Raw genomic sequence first — 20920 nt, forward strand, 5'->3', positions numbered from 1 at the left:
AGGCGCTGCACTACAGGGCAGAAGTGCCGGACCCCACCTGCCTCCTGACAGCTCTGCCGAAGCTTCTGGACTGGTTGCTTTTGCTGGTAAGTTCCACAGTCTCTTGCTACTGCTTCTGCAGCTGCTGAAGCCAGAAGCAGAAAAAAATACGGCTTCTCTCTTTCCTCCGTCTTAAGATCTTATACAAGTTGTTCCATTGGCTAAGTTCAAGGGCCTCAAGGACATATGGTCTTTAGACTTCCAGCCATGTGCAATACAGAGAATACAAAATGGCAAGTGTGAAGCTGAGAGCCGAGAGATAGATAACTGACACAGTGGCAGGAACAGAACTGAACTCAGATCTTCTGACTTAGAATCAGTTATTGTCATTCAATGTATATTTATGCAACTACTCTGAGTCAGGCACTGTGACAGCTACCAGAAGTTACCATTGCAAACTAGGTCATGGCCTCGTGGGGATTACAGTGTTATAGAAATGAACATGGGAACTCTTTCCAGTACATTCCATCCTCTGGTCAGAGCTGAGGCGTCTTTTACAGGTGCAAGAGTTGGCTGGATTTTTGCTGTGTCAACTTGATTAATCTGGGAACCATGTTTAACAGTGTTTCCTAATATGTATATTTCTGAGTTCGAGTTGGATAAAAGAGGAACTGGCACGAGATTGGAAAGCAGAAGCAAAACAGAACTGTTGCTGTCAGAAGTCTTTGTGGTAAGATACTATTAAGGACAGAGGAAGTGCCTGGTGGGTCTCAACTCTCCTCCACTCTACGGCCTTCCCAATCGTTGGTTCTACCACCACCTAACATCTGGCTGCGTGGAATCAGTTAATTATGCAGCAGCTGATTCCCATGGGTCGTTCCCGGAACTGCCCCTTCACCCCATTTCAGCAGCTGGATGTGCTTGCTTTGCAGACGTCCCTGCATGCCCCAGTTTGTCCACTCATGCTGGTCCATCAGGCAGATGAGTTAGTGACTCTTCCTCTAACCCTGGGACTTTCACTTCCTAGTCCCCCAAAAGCTGTGCATGGTCTAATGTTAAAGAAATCTCTTATCTCATAAACTCAAAGTGGCCCTACTATCTCAACTGATAACATAGAGTCCCTTTGGTATTTTCAAAAACAAGCTGTCTTTCAAAATCCTGGAAAGAACTGCTACCTGCTACCTACTAAATCATTTCTTATGCGTGGTTCATGATGATTTCTTACATGTCTGAGACCTATCTACATCTCTACCAATTCTTCTCCCAATCATTAGCTTAATATTCTGATCTGGCTACAAAATTCAAAGCCTAATTATATCACTGACATTAAATTAATAAATAATTCAGCAAAATGCTTCTGACAGGTCTCTTAGGAGTACCTGGCTGACCAAAAAGATAACCAAAAGATGATCTGAAATGCCTCTTTCTATAAAACAAGTTTCTTTCCCTTATTGCTTATGGGAGTTGGATTTTTCTCCCTTCCCTGGTATAATGCTTAATACCCTGCACTAAAATGCTAACATCACAAGTCTTCTCAACTTTCTTACAAGTAATTAACAGTCCTGTTGACTGTGTATTGGAAACAGAGTATCAACTACCTTTTCTTCTGGTGCCATGATAATTGCCAAAGAAGATAACATAGATTCAGCAAAAGCCAACTAATCAATAAAAATCAGGGGTTGACTTCCTGATCTTCAAGAAAAAGGGATTAAGAGGTTTGAAAAATTATCATGTGTTCTCTTCTGTGAGTCACTAAACCATTGTGTAATTTTCTTCTATGATTTCAGTGACACTGATAGAATATGTCATCATCCAAACTATTTGAAGTGCTATTTGACCAATGGAGATAGAGCTAATAGAAGGACTTTTTGACAACAGCACAAGAAAAGTTTTGAATCCCACATCAGCTTATATTCACATTTAGTTAATTCTAGTGAATACATTAACATAAAATACAAACCTAGGATGAACTAGGAGCTCTGGGGGATTTGGATAGCCAGAAGCAAGGACTCAAGTCAGAATCCCAGAGAGTGAGCTGCAAAGATAAACTACAGGGATGGTTGTCTCATTGAAATCTCTATGCAGTTGTCGGTTTGAAATTTCAGGAGCTTCCCAAGTGAAATCTGAAACTGGCCCCCATACGTGGAGGGCAAGGAGAGACCAAAGAAAGAGGCAGACCACACCAGATTGGTACATGGCAAGTTCAGTGAGCAAGGGATCTTACATAGGAGGCTGGTCTTGGGCATTTGAAAGACAAACAGATCTCCACACCTGCTTGTCAGAATCTTAAAAGTTTACATAGAGGCCTTAACGGGGTTCAGTCACGCATACCACCCAGATAGTCTCAATAACACATTGTTCTCTCAAGGCTGCCTGGGGGTGGCTTCCACTGTGGGAACAGTGTGCAGAACACACATTTCAAGGACAGCGGAAGGGGTGAAGAGCTTCTGACTGCCTGAGTCCAGCTAATGGGTCAACTGATGGCCACGTCCTCTCGATGACCTCCTGCAACAATAACACTGGGCAAGCAAGGCAACATGTGGGGGTGGACCGTGGCAGAATGAGTTGGGGAATAGGGGAAGAGAGGGAAAGAGAGTCTGCCCATGTTGGTTGGCAGAGTGCGTTTGTTCAAGGTAGCCTTGGTGCTGGTTAGTGTGCCACAAGCAGGAAGCAAGAGCAGCAAGGTGATGCCTTCAAGCGGCTCTGAAGAGAAATACAAAAAAGAAGCCAGAGGAAGAAAAACAACAGAAGACATAAGGACCTAAGAGCACATGCCCAACATTTTTAAAGATAAGAGAGACCATACTTTGTTCCCCATGGAGACTATATCGGAGAAGTGAATTCGAATAACTGATATTGCAAGAATTCGAACGCTTAGCAAGAAAACAGTTTCGAGAGCGCGTACATAAAATGTTCTCTGGACATGTCTGTCATTCGTCTTTCTGTTAGCCAACTAGGGTTGAAACCCAGAATCCTTTGTGGAGCTTTTCAAGCTACAATTACCAGGGCCCCATCTCCAGAAAATGCCTGGGTCCCGAGGACCGAGCTTAGGATGGCATCACCCACCAATCTGTCAGCCACTTTTGAGCGAGAAATAAACTTCCAGCATGTCTGAGTATAACATTTGGAAGTCACTCGCTAAGTAGCTAGTTACTTAACCATACACATGACCGAGGAATATATAGTTAGAAGGAAAATAAGAGTCCAATTTTAGGAACTCTCTGACCCGCAGGCCTCTTATTCCTCCTTAGAATATCCATCCTCTGCCACTGACCCACAGCCCCGCCACCATCTAGGACGCGTCAGTGGCTGGGGAGGCTTGTACGTTCTCCCCTAGTTGACAGGGCCAAAGAGCCATCAGCTGATACAGGCAACCCTACACATCATCATATTCAGCTCATTTTGCACTTTTTACTTTGACAGTCTGTTCAGAGGGCTTTAACATCTGGGCTCATCCCAGCCTCGGCAGGCGTCTGATCCAGCTTCAACAATGCAAAGCAGCCCGTCTAGTCATCTAGCAGGCACTGCCCCCCTACCAACAACTTCATTAGAAAGCCCTATAATCTCTACGAGGAACCACATTATAAAAATCCAAGGACCAAATCTGATGGTCTCACACACACACACACACACACACACACGCTTTCCTGATGTGAGGCTGTGCTTAATTTGGGGGCAGGTAAAAAAAATGAAGACGTGTCCTAGAAAAAGCATCCATAGCAAATCACAGTCTTTTCCTTGGACTGTAAAACGACGGCTGACAGAACAAAAGACCTTCTCTCTGTGCTTCCTGACCCTCCCTGTCACGCTATTCTATGCTGCACACTGCAGAGCCAGAGAATCTGAATACTGAGGAGGGGTGTATTGGGATTAAAGAAGAAGCAATCACTTTCAACCAGTGATCAAGAGTGTCCATATAACAAATAACTAATAATACGGATCCCCTTCATTATCTGATGGAAAAAAATCATGGAGAAGACACCTAAGGTCTTGAACAGAAAGTAAGTTATTCTTCAAAATTTAGGTCACTTGTAGGCAGAGCACGTCAACCTCCCTGGAAAGAAGTAGGTACTGGGGATTTCAGAAGAGCACCCTGCCAAATTTCAAGATACAGTTCTTTTTTTTTTGTTTCTGGAAACATTCAGAGCTGACAGGATCAGGGACCATGCAGCTGTTTGCCTTTTGTAAATTCACATGGAATGTGTCTCCAGTTTCTGATTTGTTAACTCTGACAGGGTTTGACAAGCCTGGTGAACACAGCACAGCTGACCAATTTCTTGAGATGGGAGAATTTAGAGGCTATTTCAGTTAACATGCCCAAGAAAAAGGGCTGCTGGGAGAAGTCAGCCAGCTCTGTGGGCCGAGAGCACACAGGAGTTGATGAGAATGAAATTGGATGGGCGTGGGACTAAACACTGGACTCCAGGAATAGAAAACGGAAGCTTGTAAAGAAATCACATTCAGGTAAATAAAAAAACTTTAAAAAAATGGGCAGCGTGGCAGATGTGAGGGGAGTCAACTGAATGAGTTTCTCAGTTATAGGGGGGAACAGGGTCACTACGTATTAGAACCCAAGTGAACTGCACAAATGAATTCAAGCCGAGGAAGGTGAGAAATTAAGACAGTGGAAAGGTTGTTAATAAATTGATTTCCTGCTAGGATGTGGGTCCCAGCATTACACACTGTGCTCTATGGGATCTCAAGCCTCACCCAACACGCTGTTCAATTTTTCTCCAGGTAAACAAGGGAGGTTAGTGGTAGGACTTCTACTAGTTTGAGGATTTTCTTTTTTTCCAGTAAGGCTGCATTTTTCTGGAGTGAGGGAGTAAATTAGGTTCCCTGATCTCAAGGCACTGTGGATCCCAGGACTGGGGTGCAAAGCCCCCAGTGCTGAAACTCCAGATAGAGATAACGCCAGCTCTAATCAGTTAGTATCTTTTTATTACTTCATGTTTTCCAGGACATAACAATCCGGGGAAAAGCCCAAGGGGAGAGCAATAGGCAGAGAGAAAACTAGCCATCGGAACTCACAATCCCCCATCCCGAGAGCCGACCTGCTGGTACCCCACTCCCCTCAAATTCTCCACCCACATTTCTGAGCAGCCCCAGCGGCATCAAACGGGTATCAAAGGGTCTCTCATGGGAGAGGGTGGAGTATCCTCTCAGCTGTCCGCGGCATCCTCCATTTCCTCTTCTCTTAATCCATGCTGCCTGCCCCAGAATCGTGTTATTGGAGGCACCTCTGCTGCTCTGCTCACCAAAAGCAGGGCCACAGCTGTGGGTGCCCTCGCACCCACGCACATGCTACCTGCCCAGGTGCTGACAGCGTGAACCTGCTAACTGTGTTGTCACCAGGTCTGCCATCCCTGCCCGGGCTAGCTGCTCCCACTGTAAATGCTCTGTAACTAGTGTTGACGCAGCTGATATTTTATTTATAGTTCCTGTAGTTTTCACTTGAGCATAATTGGAGCTCTCTCAGGCCAGAGCTCAAGCCAAGGAGGCTGCAGTCAGGGTACAACCTGAATGGTAACATTCACCGTCATCAAAATCCCTCCTCCTTTCAGACACTAGTGGACAGTCCTTTTGGCAAAGTTTATGTCTTGATATTCTCCTTCCTTAGATTGAGTTCTCTCCAAAGAGGTTTCTCCTTTCCTATAGTGAATGAGGTAGACCTGTCCCTCCAGACCTGTAGACATATGTCATCCTGTCTGAATCCAGGGCACTGCTGGGTCACCATAATTCATTCATTTATTCATTCAACAAACATTCTTGAGCACCTGTTTACCTGAGACTCTACAAAATGCTTAGGGATGCAGTGGTGAAAAAGACCAATACAACCCCTGTCTTCATAAAGCTCTCATTGTAGGAGGGAAAATAAAACAAAATAATCACAAAATAAACTGGGATGAGTACGATATAATTGCAAAAGAGCTGGCTATATAAAAACATGAGGACATTTTTGAATCTATGTTCAGATCTATTTGAAGAGAAGAAAATCAATTTGCTCAAGTTTATCCTGGAAGTAGGTCAACATAGTAAAAGGTTCCAAAGATTATGAACTTCTCAAAAAAATTTTGGAGGAACATTCAAAACTACCTGGATGTTTGTCCAGCACAGTCGTAGGAAATTGAATTAGAGATCCCTCCCTAGGTAGAGTTTCACAATTATTTCCTTCCCTGTCTGTGATACAGGGCACTCAGGATAATTGGCCACGGTCAGCAACTGTGGATTTCAGAGCACAAATAGCCTGCAGAGGTTCCGAATTGTCTTAGAAATAAGATAACAGCATTGGTCCATCTCATTCGGAATTGTCTTTGAGGTTGGTCTTGTAGCTCCCCCATAAAGTTAATTTGGCCAGTGGCTCTCCTAAATTTCCTGTGTAGAAAAAGCGCAAAGACAAGGGCATCTAAATATGTCCATGAAACCACTGCAGTTTCCACTTTTACTGCCATCTACATGGTCACCTCCACTTTCGAATTGATGTTCCAGGGCGGGTGGCCTATGAGAGATGAAGGGCAGGGCAGTAGATGGGAAGGTAGAGGATCCTCTGTGCTCCCTGGTCAATGAAGTGCCGAGAATCTTAAAAAATAATAATAAGGATTTTTAAAAGGAAAAAAAAAAAAAAAAACCTAGTGCTTCACAGACCCTAACAATTCCAACTACCTGCAAGGGTGAAACAGGGCAAACAATAGTCCCAGGCCTTGTTAGGCCGGAGCAGGTCCTCATCCCCACCGCCCTGGCCCAAGTGCACAAAACTATTTGCAGCATCTCAGGCACAGCTGCCGTGGTCCAGTGCCCAGGCTGGTGAAGGGTCCGGAACCAGGAATAACGGCAGCGGTGATGACCAGATATGTCAGCCACAAGAGTGGAAACCGCAGTGAAAGCCGTATTGTTACGTCCCGTGAGGGAAGTATTGCCAGGGGAGCAGCAGGGTCCAGGCCCAAGCAGCAGAAAAGTAGCCAAGCAAAGGCGATGCATCACCTCCCAGACAGTGTGGGTGTCCTTTCACGATCTTTTTTTTGAGAGCAGAAAGTACTGATGGAGAACGGGGCTTCCAGGAAGCTGGCACGGATGAGCTAGTATTGTGACTCTATCGAACCTTGGTGCTGGAGAAACACTTGCTATGCTTGCAGAGATTAAGATGAGGATATCAGTCTTCAGAGCCAGCAAGGAGTTCTGGGATGGATGAATAGGAATAAAAGCACCCTCCACACGTATATTCTTTGAGACAAGTGGGCTCATCCTATCTGTGCCCTTCACACGCCCATTTCTCATTCCCCGTCCATAAATAAACTAGTGGCAGCATGACGCTGTCATCACAGAGCCTCCAGCCTTGTCCTCCTGAGATCCCTCACCCCCTTGGGCTAACAAACGCTCCAAAACCCTGGCCTCCGATCCTGAATCCCACCTCTCTCAGCCGTCACCCCAGACGCTTACCTGGCTTGTACCTCCCGCGCCCCCCCCTGCCCTTTATCCCTCAGTTGGGTGGCTTCTTTCAGTCGAAAGTTTTTAATAGCTACTCAGTATCTCCAGCTGATTTCCTCTAGAAGCCCCTGGCCTACGGTGTGGAGCCCAGAAAGACACTCAAGACTGTTGCTCCTCCACAAATATTCATTTTGCCTCATCATGTGAAAGGTCGAGCTTGCTATTAGAGTATCAGTGATACAGTCCATTTGATGTCTGCCCTCTAAGACTTTATGATATCTCACAATCACCTACGGAGTTTAAAATTCTCATATCACAAGTTGTCCAGTAGCTTAGTTATGGGTTTAGGAACTTAACAAAATAAATATGTTTAATGTATGCCTTGAGTTGGAGCTTCTAACCGTGAGAAAGATAAAGTCCACTGATAAGGCATGAACTAGTCAAATATATTCTGATCTGAGACGGGGGCAACTTCATGGACCTGTGACCAGTGCAGCTCATAGGGCCTTGTGCTTGCTTTAATGCTCTGGTATCACTGCCTTGAAATTCTTAATAATTTTTGAACAAGGGCCCCTGCATTTTCATTTTGCCCTGAGCTCCACGAGTTAAGTAGTTGGTCCTGCTTGAGAGGGTCATGGTCATGTAGCCCTCACATTCACGGAAATTCCAATTCAGCAGAATTGGCAGGAAGCTTCCAAACAGAATTCAAATAAAATCACAGAGAAGACAAGAATCAATTCACATCAACGATTGAATTATCCTAAGAGATTCGAAACAAGAAGAAAATCAGCCATCCAATGTATCTCACAGGCAGGGCAAAGTCTTCTCTGCTATAAGCCCTTTCATCTGTTCTTACTTTATGCTTTTAATCTCTCAGCTAAGGAAACTCTCAGAGTTTCCACAAAAGGAGGTCTAGAGTAGTTGGGGGAATACCAAGGAAGAGTTAGATTTTGACATCCTCTTTGTTTACATGGGTGAATGTGGAGTTTATAGAGAGAATATGTTGATTTGGAGAATAAAGAAGTTTTTCCAAGCAAGAGAGCCAGAGTTGGCAGGGCACGTGCTAAGGTCAAGTGCAGTGCAAGGGTGTGTATGGGGCAGCACCAAGAATGTGGTTGGATGGCGACTGAATGAAAGAGGAAACTTCCAGGGATATTTGAAAGCAGGACTTCAAAGGGTGGGTAATAGAAAACCTAGGTAGATCCTTGAGCAAGAGAATAAAGTAACATGGGTGGTTTTCTCTGAAGGCTTGTTTGACAAATTTTTGCCTTTTGGTCTGGGGTGGGAAAATAGGAAGAAAAACAGCCAACTGGGAGAATGCTTCAATCATTCACAAAAATGGCGGTAAGCACTGAAATTAAAGGAAGAAAATAAGATGTGTTTTCTAAAAAAAATACAAAATTGTCACCAGAATTTTGGTGGTCAGTTGGGAATCCAGATTAAAATAGAAAAAGAGAAGCTAGCACAAAGCCCTGGGCAGGGTTTGCATTCAGCACCTGTGGAAAGTATTGAAACCAGGAAACATGTACAAGAAGAAGGGTGATAGACAGAAGAACCAAGAGGTGGAAAATGTCTAGAACATTCTATTTTGACAGATGTTTTTAGGATATTCAGTAAGTAGAAAGATAACTAAGTCAAGATAACTAAGTCAAGGTAATATGTGATTTTAAAACTGTCCCAGATTTAATACATTAATTTTTAAGGGTACCATAGCAGTTTATTTTTATTTTATAGTTTTACATTTTATTCCATGATGTAAAGCTCATGAGGGCTGAGACAAGAATTCTTCTCACCATTATATTCCCAGCACCTAGCATAATGTGGTGAGAAATCAACCCCCTTCATAATAAAAGAAGCTCATATCATATCTTCTAAAAGTAAAGATCTCAACGAACAAGAAAATTTCTTGTCTTACTCCTCTTGACACATGCTATAACCTCTTTAAAGATCCTGAATATCTTACTGGACAAACGCTAGTGACCTTTTCCAATGTTGCCATCAAATGCTGTCAAAGAGCCTTTTTGAAGCACCATGGGACTACAAGGTCCACTTAGCTTTCCTCCCCCCACCCGCTAAGCATCTTGATATATCATCTTACCTACTTAAGGGCCATGAAGATGGCATCTCCCCTGCTGACCATAAAGCAAAATCATGGAGGCGATATTGGCTATCTTCAGGTACCGAAGAAACAGGGACATTTTTTCATGTTAAGGAACTAGGTGTGATGGGCTTCTTCCTGCAACAGATGTATCAACAAGGAAGTCTTGTTTATGATTTTGGGGACAAATGCTATGGGATATACAAAAAGAAAATTTTGAAGAGTGAATGACGGTGATTCACCCTCTACATTATGACGTCTGGGTAGTCATCCATCCACGAATATCATTGGCATTGACTTTGCTTTGTCTAAAGCATGGGAAGAAATGGGCTTGTCTATAAGTTGGGCTACAGATATTCTGACTGCTAAAATCAGAATAATGAAAGCGCAGAGCAAGAAGATAAAATAAAACCTAAAGTATGTGATTTTAACTTTAAAAAAAGAAACATAAAAACATCCCATAAAACACACTTTATGGGGGCTTCCCTGGTGGCGCAGTGGTTGAGAATCTGCCTGCCAATGCAGGGGACACGGGTTCGAGCCCTGGGCTGGGAGGATCCCACATGCCGCGGAGCAACTAGGCCCGTGAGCCACAACTACTGAGCCTGCGCGTCTGGAGCCTGTGCTCCGCAACAAGAGAGGCCACGATAGTGAGAGGCCCGCGCACCGCGATGAAGAGTGGCCCCCGCTTGCCGCAACTAGAGAAAGCCCTCGCACAGAAACGAAGACCCAACACAGCCAAAAATAAATTAATTAATTAATTTAAAAAAAAAAAACACACTTTATGAGTTGAAAATTATGGGAAAGGCAAAGAGAATCAAGGATATGGGAATGATTGAAATTATTAGAAGGAAGCAAATTATATTTTAAAAAAGACTGCAGAGAAGGGGAAATCTTCAGAGGAAATAACCAAAGAAAGCCAGAATAAAAGTGCTCATCCAGAAAACTGCCACATTTTTCTTGTGTTTCATTTCCAAAAATGTTCGTAGCTAAAAAGTCAATTAAACAATACATCTGGAGCCTTTGTGAGCACTGGCTAAACCAGTACGATGTGCATAGGTCACTGGAGTGTATGTAACATGCAAGTAAAGAAGAACACCACAGGCAGGAAAACAGATGCAGAATACAAAAGACCCAAGAACATCTCTCCAAGGTACAATGAGGGGAGAAAAACTCATACACTCTTCTGCAGATATAGGGGGGAAAGCAATGAACTGTACATAGACGAGGATGTGATTTAAATTATGTGGTGTCATGCTGGATAAACTGATAAAGGAGCTTCATCTCCACAACAAAAGCCCAAGGTTAACAGTGACAAACTCCCCCAACTGCTGCCCAGCAATAATGTGAAAAAAAAAAAGATGACTTTGGACAGAAGCTGTTCAGAGGCTACTCTCTGCACCTGAAGAAATTCAATAGAACCAGGTGAAAGAAATCAGATACAAATCTGTCCAAAGGAGAGGGGAAAAGCTCTTAGACAGACAGATGGTATTTTTAAAATTATGATGAAACCAGCTTCAGGGAAAATCGTTGACAGGGAAGTGAGGCAAGAAAATAAGCATCTATTAACATGATGGGCCTCAGAGCCCAGGTACAATGTAATGAGTCCAGAATGTACAGGAGATTTCAAAGGAGCCTCTAATATACCCCCCAAAAAGTCTGGCCTCCCAGAGTTGCCAAGAAAAATAAAAGAGATCATCATTCATCTGCTTCCAAATGACTTCTTTAAGCCTAGAAATTTCCCTGGAAAACTTACAACCGGGAAAGCAATCTCAATGAGCAAAGAGAATGTGCCCTCTGCCTAGACCTCAACTTTGGGGGAGAAATTGCCCCAGGCAGACTCAGGTTGGAAAAAGAGAAAACGTGGCATGAAATCTGCCTTTGATTCTCAAAGCACACTGACTTTAAGAGGAAAATAATATCTGATATTTATGTTACAACCACCAAGAAGTGCACAGATATGACAGAGATTAAGGAATATGCAATGTCCCGGTTTGAGTCTGAGAGTTTTTTCATAATCTATGTATAAACTGTAGAGACGTCCTACTCCCACTAAGCACAGCCTTCTCCTAAAGCAACTCTGTACTCTCTGCATGCATTGTGTGTGTGTATTATTGTGTGGGGTTGGGGGAGAGACAGAGAGGCAGGAAGAGAGACAAAGAGACAGAAAGATCAACAGAGAGATAGAGAGAGAAAGTCAGAGAGACAGAAAGAGAAGCAGTATACAGAATGAGGGAAGGGTATAAGGAGAGTAGCTCCTAAATGGGTACCCTTTCCCCAAGGTCGCATCATTTCCTTTACATCCCAAATCAGCCAGTACCAATCACCTTGCCCACAGGAGTTCTGGTTAATAGAGGTCTGTGCTGGAACTCTAGGTCTGAGTAGAGATAGTCAACCCAATTAGCTGCAAAGGACAGAACAAAGAGTAGCCTTTTTCAGGTGCCTATTGTCAACTTAAAGAAAAACACACAACGTATGAGTTGTGAGTCTGTTTTATTCAGGATCTTACTGAGGACTAGTGCCCAGGAGACAGCGCCTCAGCTCTGAGGAATTGCTCCAAAGAGGTAGGGGAGAGACCAGTTTATATATGAAATTTTTGGGCTGGGAAATACATGCAGTCAAACAGACATCTTGGAAAAATGCTAATCACAAAGAACAAATACCTCCAGTTAACAATTTTAGTGCTTTTCTACTTATGGGAAGATACAAGAATCTAGGGTCATTGAAATTCTTCCTGAGATATGCGTCTAACTATGTAAGGGCCTGTTTATCCAAAGCAGAGGGCCTCAGCCTGTTTTTCATCCTGAACTTCTCTAGGTTGCACTGTGGGTGGGCAACTGCAGTGGGTTATGACTTAACCCTTGCAGAACGGGGTGGTGAGCAGAGCTATTTTGTTCTTCTTTGTTTATACCACCTTTCAATATCATTCTGATGCTTCCTATAGTAATAACAAAGAGAGCAAGTTTGAAAGACAATTCTTCCTTGAGTTCACTGCTAATTCTATTTCTACTGTGAATGAAAAATATTTCCTGCCATATCCATAAACAAAGGTTGTTGCAGCCATCAAGCCATCACATTACAGCCGCCCTGACGATGAGCCCTGAGGGAACTCAGGGTGGAGGCAGAATGCCCCCCCATTTAGCAGTCAGCTGCTGCAGCCACCCCAATGGTGCACCCTGAGGAGACTCAGGGTGAGAAAGCACAGGATACTGGCTGCAGACAGCTGAGGTGCATATCAAAGGAATGATTTCAGTGAGCCCAGACTCTTGTATCTTCCCGTATACAGAAAAGCTCTAAATTCCTCAACTTGAGATGTCTGGTTTTCTTTTATTAACAGTAATCTTTTGATGTTCCAACTAGCTGGCCTTTGTTGCAAAAACTCTTATATATCCTGGCTCCCCCCTTGCCTCTTCAGAGCAGTCTCTCAGAGTTATCTGAGGTGCTGTGTCCCAGGCCCAAGTCCTCATTTTTGTCCACCAAATAAAACACAACTCTCAACTTTTAGGTTGTGCATTTTTTTCAGTCGACGCTACTTTACTTTCATATGATTAATAAATAAGCCCATCATTTTCACAAACCACATGCCCCGCCACTGCTCCCTTTCCCCCCCATCTAGCCACTCTTCGTCTTCCTTCTTCTTTGCCCCACCACAGTTCTTTCATCCTTGCTTCTCTTTATCCCATGTTCTTTCCGCTCATTATTTTTTCTAATTTTCCTCTTCTCTCTCTCCATCTATCTTTCCCTACTTTGAACTACTTTTGCCAAGTTCCTTCCTTCATTCCATCCTACCTTAACCTCCTTTCTCCTTTCCCTTCAACTCATCATATTGATTCTCCGGAAAGCTGCTGACATTTGGATTCAAGGTTTTTTTAATACAGTAAAATCTCTGTAATTCATCATAATTGGGAGTTTATCTAACTTAATGGAAACTTTGAGGAAAAGAACTTTTCTTAAAGAAACTAGGTTTCAAAATACTCCAGGACAAAGCAATGAAAGCGCTGTCACAGGAAGGCAAGCTGTTGAAAGCCCTTTAACCGATAACATATTTATAATTAGCACATCCACTGTTTAAATACCAATGTTTCAGCTGAAGGCCTTCACTCTCAATCAACATAAGATTCCCCTTGTTTACTCTATTAATTTACTTAGCAACCCCCTTTTCAGAGATGCAGGTTAAACGAAGATTCAAACAAAGCTATATGTCCCAGCAGATGGCCTGTAGAAACAGCCTTGTTGGTCTAGTCAAAACAAATTTTGCACAACAAACACTTGAGGTTCCATGGTCCTGTCATAATCATACACCATGTCAGAATCATTTTCCCTGGAGGAAAAATATTTACTTGGGTATTATTTGCTGTTTGCATTAGAAGCAGGCAGAGCTGGCCTTAGATATAAATATGAAAATAGTCTAATTTTGTCAGCTAGGTCTTGCTTGCTCCTCTTCTCCCCCTCTCCCTTCTTCTATCCCACCATAAGCAAGTGGTCTTTTTCCCTGCCTGCCACGGAAGTGCCTCTTTCTTCCAAGGATCAGTCCCCATTCCACTGCAAAATGTTATCGCACTAATGAAGCTATTAAAAGGAAGAGTGTTGCCTATCAAGGATCCTTTCATTACTCTACCAGTCAACACTGTTATCTGTAAAATTTGACTTACTTTAAAACTATCTGCTTTAGACTTCCCTGGTGGTGCAGTGGTTAAGAATCCACCTGCCAGTACACGGGACAGCGGTTCGAGCCCTGGCCCGGGAAGATCCCACATGCCGCGGAGCAACTAAGCCCGTGCGCCACAACTACTGAGCCTGCGCTCTAGAGCCCACGTGCCACAACTACTGAAGCCTGCGTGCCTAGAGCCTGTGCTCTGCAACAAGAGAAGCGAACGCAACGAGAAGCCTGCACACCGCAACGAACAGTAGCCCCCGCTAGCCACAACTGGAGAAAGCCTGCACGCAGCAACGAAGACCCAACGCAGCCAAAAATAATAAATAAATAAATTTTTAAAAAAATATCTGCTGAATTTTTAAGAATTTTATATCCTTTTTTGGATCAAAAGATACATATAGCTTTGAATCAGATCAACTTGAGGTCTCAAAGCACTTACACTGTCAATATTCCTTTCTATGAAATCTGCCCCTACCCACAACCCAGCCTGGAGCCCCTTTCCAGAGGGTGCACCTCCCAGCTCGCGGTGAGAGGCTTTCTTTAGCTCTGTCGACTTTTAAACAGCCAACAGACTTCCTTGGCCACTGCTGATTGTGAAAGCGAGGGCCAACCTGGTTAGGCTCCCCAAACCCACCCTACCTCAACTAAACTCTTCCTAGCCTTTTTGGAAGTAACATCTCTGATGTATGGGTGACTGGAGTCACAGTGGCTTAAGCTGTTTTTCAGGAACTTGGAGCTAGTTCTTGCCCAGTTCAGACCGGTTGAGATCACTGACCACTCAACTGGGCCTGCATGAGCGGATGGATGACCATATGACATCAGAGGGCCAAAAATTTCACCCTCAGAACATCCTAACGCCACCATTTTCTGAACATGCATCCTCTAAAGAGCCACGTAGCTCGACTATGCTTTTGCAGACCACTGATTACCTCACTTTTCTTACCTCCCATCACCGTTCCCCATGCCTCAAACCACCCCGCCTATTAATCCCATAACTATCCCTAAATCCTATCTTTGGGGCAAGTGGATTTGAGGTTTGGTCTCCTGTCTCCTCTCTTGGCTACCTTGTGAATAAACTTTTCTCTGCTGCAGACCTCAGGGTCTCAGCATTTGCCCTGCTGCATGTCAGTCAAACAAACCTGGTTCAGCAACAACTGGGCCAGGACACCTTACCCAAACTGAGCCAATCGATTCTCTTTCCAGAGAAACTGGAAGTGGAACTGAGAGATTCCAGTCATCTGGAATCTAAAGGCCTATATGCTTATGTAGACCTAAAGGCCGAGACAGGATCAGTGTTGGAATAATGATGATACGTCTTCACTGCGAACGGACCTAAAATAAGTTGGCCATTTATAACTAGTAGGTTCTTTCACTGAAGGCAGAAGCAAGAACATTTTAGCATCAGGTGAGCTAAATTTCTCACCACAACTGGACAACAGAATCCAGAAACAGAACCAAAGTGAGTCTTAAGACATAAAAAAAAAGAAATGCCTCTCAAAAAATGTAACCTTACACCCATGCATATAAAGAAAACTTACACATATAATGCTTCTAACCAATCCCTATATCTTGAACATCACACTCATGCAAAGTCATTTGCATGCATTTTCACTCATGCAAAGTCATTTCTAATGCCCTATGTGCTAATTTTTAAACTGCCTAGAGCTAAGTTGAGGTAAATATATTTGAAACTTGAGAGAGAGGAGAAGATGGCAGAAGAGCAAGACGTGGAGATCACCTTCCTTCCCACAGATACATCAGAAATACATCTACACGTGGAATTGCTCCTACAGAACACCCACTGAATGCTGGCAGAAGACGTCAGACTTCCCAAAAGGCAAGAAACTCCCCCCGTACTTGGGTGGGGCAAAAGAAAAAAGAAAAAACAGAGACAAAAGAATAGGGACGGGCCCTGCACCAGTGGGAGGGAGCCGTGAAGGAGGAAAGGTGTCCACGCACTAGGAAGCCCCTTCGCGGGCGGAGACTGCGGGTGGCGGAGGGGGGAAGCTTCGGAGCCACGGAGGAGAGCGCAGCCACAGGGGTGCGGAGGGCAAAGCGGAGAGACTCCCGCACAGAGGCTCGGCGCCGAGCAGCGCTCACCAGCCCGAGAGGCTTGTCTGCTCCCCCGCCGGGGCGGGCGGGGCTGGGAGCTGAGGCTCGGGTTTTGGTCGGATCGCAGGGAGAGGACTGGGGTTGGCGGCGTGAACACAGCCTGAAGGGGTTAGTGCGCCACGGCTAGCCGGGAGGGAGTCCGGGGAAAAGTCTGCAGCTGCCGAAGAGGCAAGAGACTTTTTCTTCCCTCTTTGTTTCCTGGTGCGCGAGGAGAGGGGATTCAGAGCGCCGCCTAAACGAACTCCAGAGAAGGGCACGAGCCGCGGCTATCAGCGCGGACCCCAGAGACGGGCGTGAGACGCTAAGGCTGCTGCTGCCGGCACCAAGAAGCCTGTGTGCGAGCTCAGGTCACTCTCCACACTGCCCCTCCTGGGAGCCTGTGCAGGCCACCACCGCCAGGGTCCCACGATCCAGGGACAACTTCCCCGGGAGAACGCACGGCGCGCCTCAGGCTGCTGCAACGTCACGCTGGCCTCTGCCGCCGCAGGCTCGCCCCGCATCCGTACCCCTCCCTCCCCCCGGCCTGAGTGAGCCTGAGCCCCCGAAGCAGCTGCTCCTTTAGCCCCGTCCTGTCTGAGCAATGCCCTCAGGCGACCTACACGCAGAGGCGGGTCCAAATCCAAAGCTGAATCCCGGGAGCTGTGCGAACAAAGAAGAGAAAGGGAAATCTCTCCCAGCAGCCTCAGAGGCAGCAGATTATACCTCCACAATCAACGTGATTTACCCTGCACCTGTGGAACACCTGAATAGACAATGATTCATCCCAAAATTGAGGAGGTGGACTTTGGGAGCAGGATATATTGTTTTTTCCCCTTTTCCTCTTTTTGTGAGTGTGTATGTGTATGCTTCTGGGTGAGATTTTGTCTGTATAGCTTTGCTTTCACCATTTGTCCTAGAGTTCTGTCTGTCCGTTTTTTTGGGTTTTTTTTTTTACTTTAAAAAATTTTTTTTCTTAATAATTATTTTTTATTTTAATAACTTTATTTTATTTTACCTTACTTTATTTTATTTTATCCTCTTTCTTTCTTTCTTTCTATTTTTTCTCCCTTTTATTCTGAGCCGTGTGGATGACAGGCTCTTGGTGCTCCAGCCAGGCAGAGGGCTGTGCCTCTGAGGTGGGAGAGCCAACTTCAGGACACTGGTCCACAAGAGACCTTCCAGCTCCACGTAATACCAAACGGCGAAAATCTCCCAGAGATCTCCATCTCAACACCAAGACCCAGCTTCACTCAACGACCAGCAAGCTACAGTGCTGGACACCCTATGCCAAACAACTAGCAAGACAGGAACACAACCCCATCCATTAGCAGAGAGGCTGCCTAAAATCATAATAAGGCCACAGACATCCCAAAACACACCACCAGACATGGACCTGCCCACCAGAAAGACAAGACCCAGCCTCATCCACCAGAACACAGGCACTAGTCCCCTCCACCAGGAAGCCTACACAACCCACTGAACCAACCTTAGCCACTGGGGGGAGACACCAAAAACAACAGGAATTATGAACCTGCAGCCTGCGAAAAGGAGACCCCAAACACAGTAAGGTAAGCAAAATGAGAAGACAGAAAAACACACAGCAGATGAAGGAGCAAGGTAAAAACACACCAGACCTAACAAATGAAGAGGAAATAGGCAGTCTACCTGAAAAAGAATTCAGAATAATGATAGTAAAGATGATCCAAAATCTTGGAAATAGAATAGACAAAATGCAAGAAACATTTAACAAGGACCTAGAAGAACTAAAGAGGAAACAATGATGAACAACACAATAAATGAAATTAAAAATACTCTAGAAGGAATCAATAGCAGAATAACTGAGGCAGAAGAACGGATAAGTGACCTGGAAGATAAAATAGTGGAAATAGTGGCTTCCCTGGTGGCGCAGTGGTTGAGAATCTGCCTGCCAATGCAGGGGACACGGGTTCGAGCCCTGGTCTGGGAAGATCCCACATGCAACGGAGCAACTGGGCCCATGAGCCACAATTACTGAGCCTGCGCATCTGGAGCCTGTGCTCCGCAACAAGAGAGGCCGCGATAGTGAGAGGCCCGCGCAACACGATGAAGAGTGGTCCCCGCTTGCCACAACTAGAGAAAGCCCTCGCACAGAAACGAAGACCCCACACAGCAATCAATCAATCAATAAATAAATAAATAAGAATGTGAATTTCTTAACAAAAAAATAGTGGAAATAACTACTGCAGAGCAGAATAAAGAAAAAAGAATGAAAAGAACTGAGGACAGTCTCAGAGACCTCTGGGACAACATTAAACGCATCAACATTCGAATTATAGGGGTCCCAGAAGAAGAAGAGAAAAAGAAAGGGACTGAGAAAATATTTGAAGAGATTATAGCTGAAAACTTCCCTAATATGAGAAAGGAAATAATTAATCAAGTCCTGGAAGCACAGAGAGTCCCATACAGGATAAATCCAAGGAGAAACACGCCAAGACACATATTAAACAAACTATCAAAAATTAAATATAAAGAAAACATATTAAGAGCAGCAATGGAAAAACAACAAATAACACACAAGGGAATCCCCATAAGGTTAACAGCTGATCTTTCAGCAGAAACTCTGCAAGCCAGAAGGGAGTGGCAGGACATATTTAAAGTGATGAAAGAGAAAAACCTACAACCAAGATTACTCTGCCCAGCAAGGATCTCATTCAGATTTGATGGAGAAATTAAAACCTTTACAGACAAGCAAAAGTTGAGAGAGTTCAGCACCACCAAACCAGCTTTACAACAAATGCTAAAGGAACTTCTCTAGGCAAGAAACACAAGAGAAGGAAAACACCTACAATAACAAACCAAAAACATTTAAGAAAAGGGGAATAGGAACATACATATCGATAATTACCTTAAATGTAAATGGATTAAATGCTCCCACCAAAAGACACAGACTGGCTGAATGGATACAAAAACAAGACCTGTATATATGCTGTCTACAAGAGACCCACTTCAGACCTAGGGACACATACAGACTGAAAGTGAGGGGATGGAAAAAGATATTCCATGCAAATGGAAATCAAAAGAAAGCTGGAGTAGCAATTCTCATATCAGACAAAATAGACTTTAAAATAAAGACTATTACAAGAGACAAAGAAGGACACTAAATAATGATCAAGGGATCGATCCAAGAAGAAGATATAACAATTGTAAATATTTATGCACCCAACATCGGAGCACCTCAATACATAAGGCAAATACTAACAGCCATAAAGGGGGAAATTGACAGTAACACAATCATAGTAGGTGACTTTAACACCCCACTTTCACCAATGGACAGATCATCCAAAATGAAAATAAATAAGTAAACACAAGCTTTAAATGATACATTAAACAAGACGTACTTAATTGATATTTATAGGACATTCCACCCAAAAACAACAGAATACACATTTTTCTCAAGTGCTCATGGAACATTCTCCAGGATAGATCCTATCTTGGGTCACAAATCAAGCCTTGGTAAATTTAAGAAAATTGAAATCGTATCAAGTATCTTTTCCGACCACAACGCTATGAGACTAGACATCAATTACAGGAAAAGATCTGTAAAAAATACAAACACATGGAGGCTAAACAATACACTACTTAATAACCAAGTGATCACTGAAGAAATCAAAGGGGAAATCAAAAAATACCTAGAAACAAATGACAGTGGAGACATGACGACCCAAAACCTATGGGATGCAGCAAAAGCAGTTCTAAGAGGGAAGTTTATAGCAATACAATCCTACCTTAAGAAACAGGAAACATCTCAAATAAACAACCTAACCTTGCATCTAAAACAATTAGAGAAAGAAGAACAAAAAAACCCCAAAGTTAGCAGAAGGAAAGAAATCATAAAGATCAGATCAGAAATAAATAGCTAGTGGGAAGCAACTGCATAGCACAGGGAGATTAGCTCGGTGCTTTGTGACCACCTAGAGGGGTGGGATAGGGAGGGTGGGAGGGAGGGAGATGCAAGAGAGAAGAGATATGGGAACATATGTATATGTATAACTGATTCACTTTGTTATAAAGTAGAAACTAACACACCATTGTAAAGCAATTATACTCCAATAAAGATGTTTAAAAAAAATAAATGAAAAAGAAATGAAGGAAACGATAGCAAAGATCAATAAAACTAAAAGCTGGTTCTTTGAGAAGATAAACAAATTGATAAACCATTAGCCAGACTCATCAAGAAAAAAAGGGAGAAGACACAAATCAATAGAATTAGAAATGAAAAAGGAGAAGTAACAACTGACACTGCAGAAATACAAACGATCATGAGAGATTACTACAAGCAACTCTATGCCAATAAAATGGACAACCTGGAAGAAATGGATAAATTCTTAGAAATGCACAACCTGCCGAGACTGAACCAGGAAGAAATAGAAAATATGAACAGACCAATCATAAGCACTGAAATTGAAACTGTGATTAAAAATCTTCCAACAAACAAAAGCCCAGGACCAGATGGCTTCACTGGCGAATTCTATCAAACATTTAGAGAAGAGCTAACACCTATCCTTCTCAAACTCTTCCAAACTATTGCAGAGGGAAGAACACTCCCCAACTCATCCTACGAGGCCACCATCACCCTGATACCAAAACCAGACAAAGATGTCACAAAGAAAGAAAACTACAGGCCAATATCA

The sequence above is a fragment of the Balaenoptera ricei genome, chromosome 12 (assembly GCF_028023285.1).
Source record: "Balaenoptera ricei isolate mBalRic1 chromosome 12, mBalRic1.hap2, whole genome shotgun sequence".
NCBI lineage: Eukaryota > Metazoa > Chordata > Mammalia > Artiodactyla > Balaenopteridae > Balaenoptera > Balaenoptera ricei.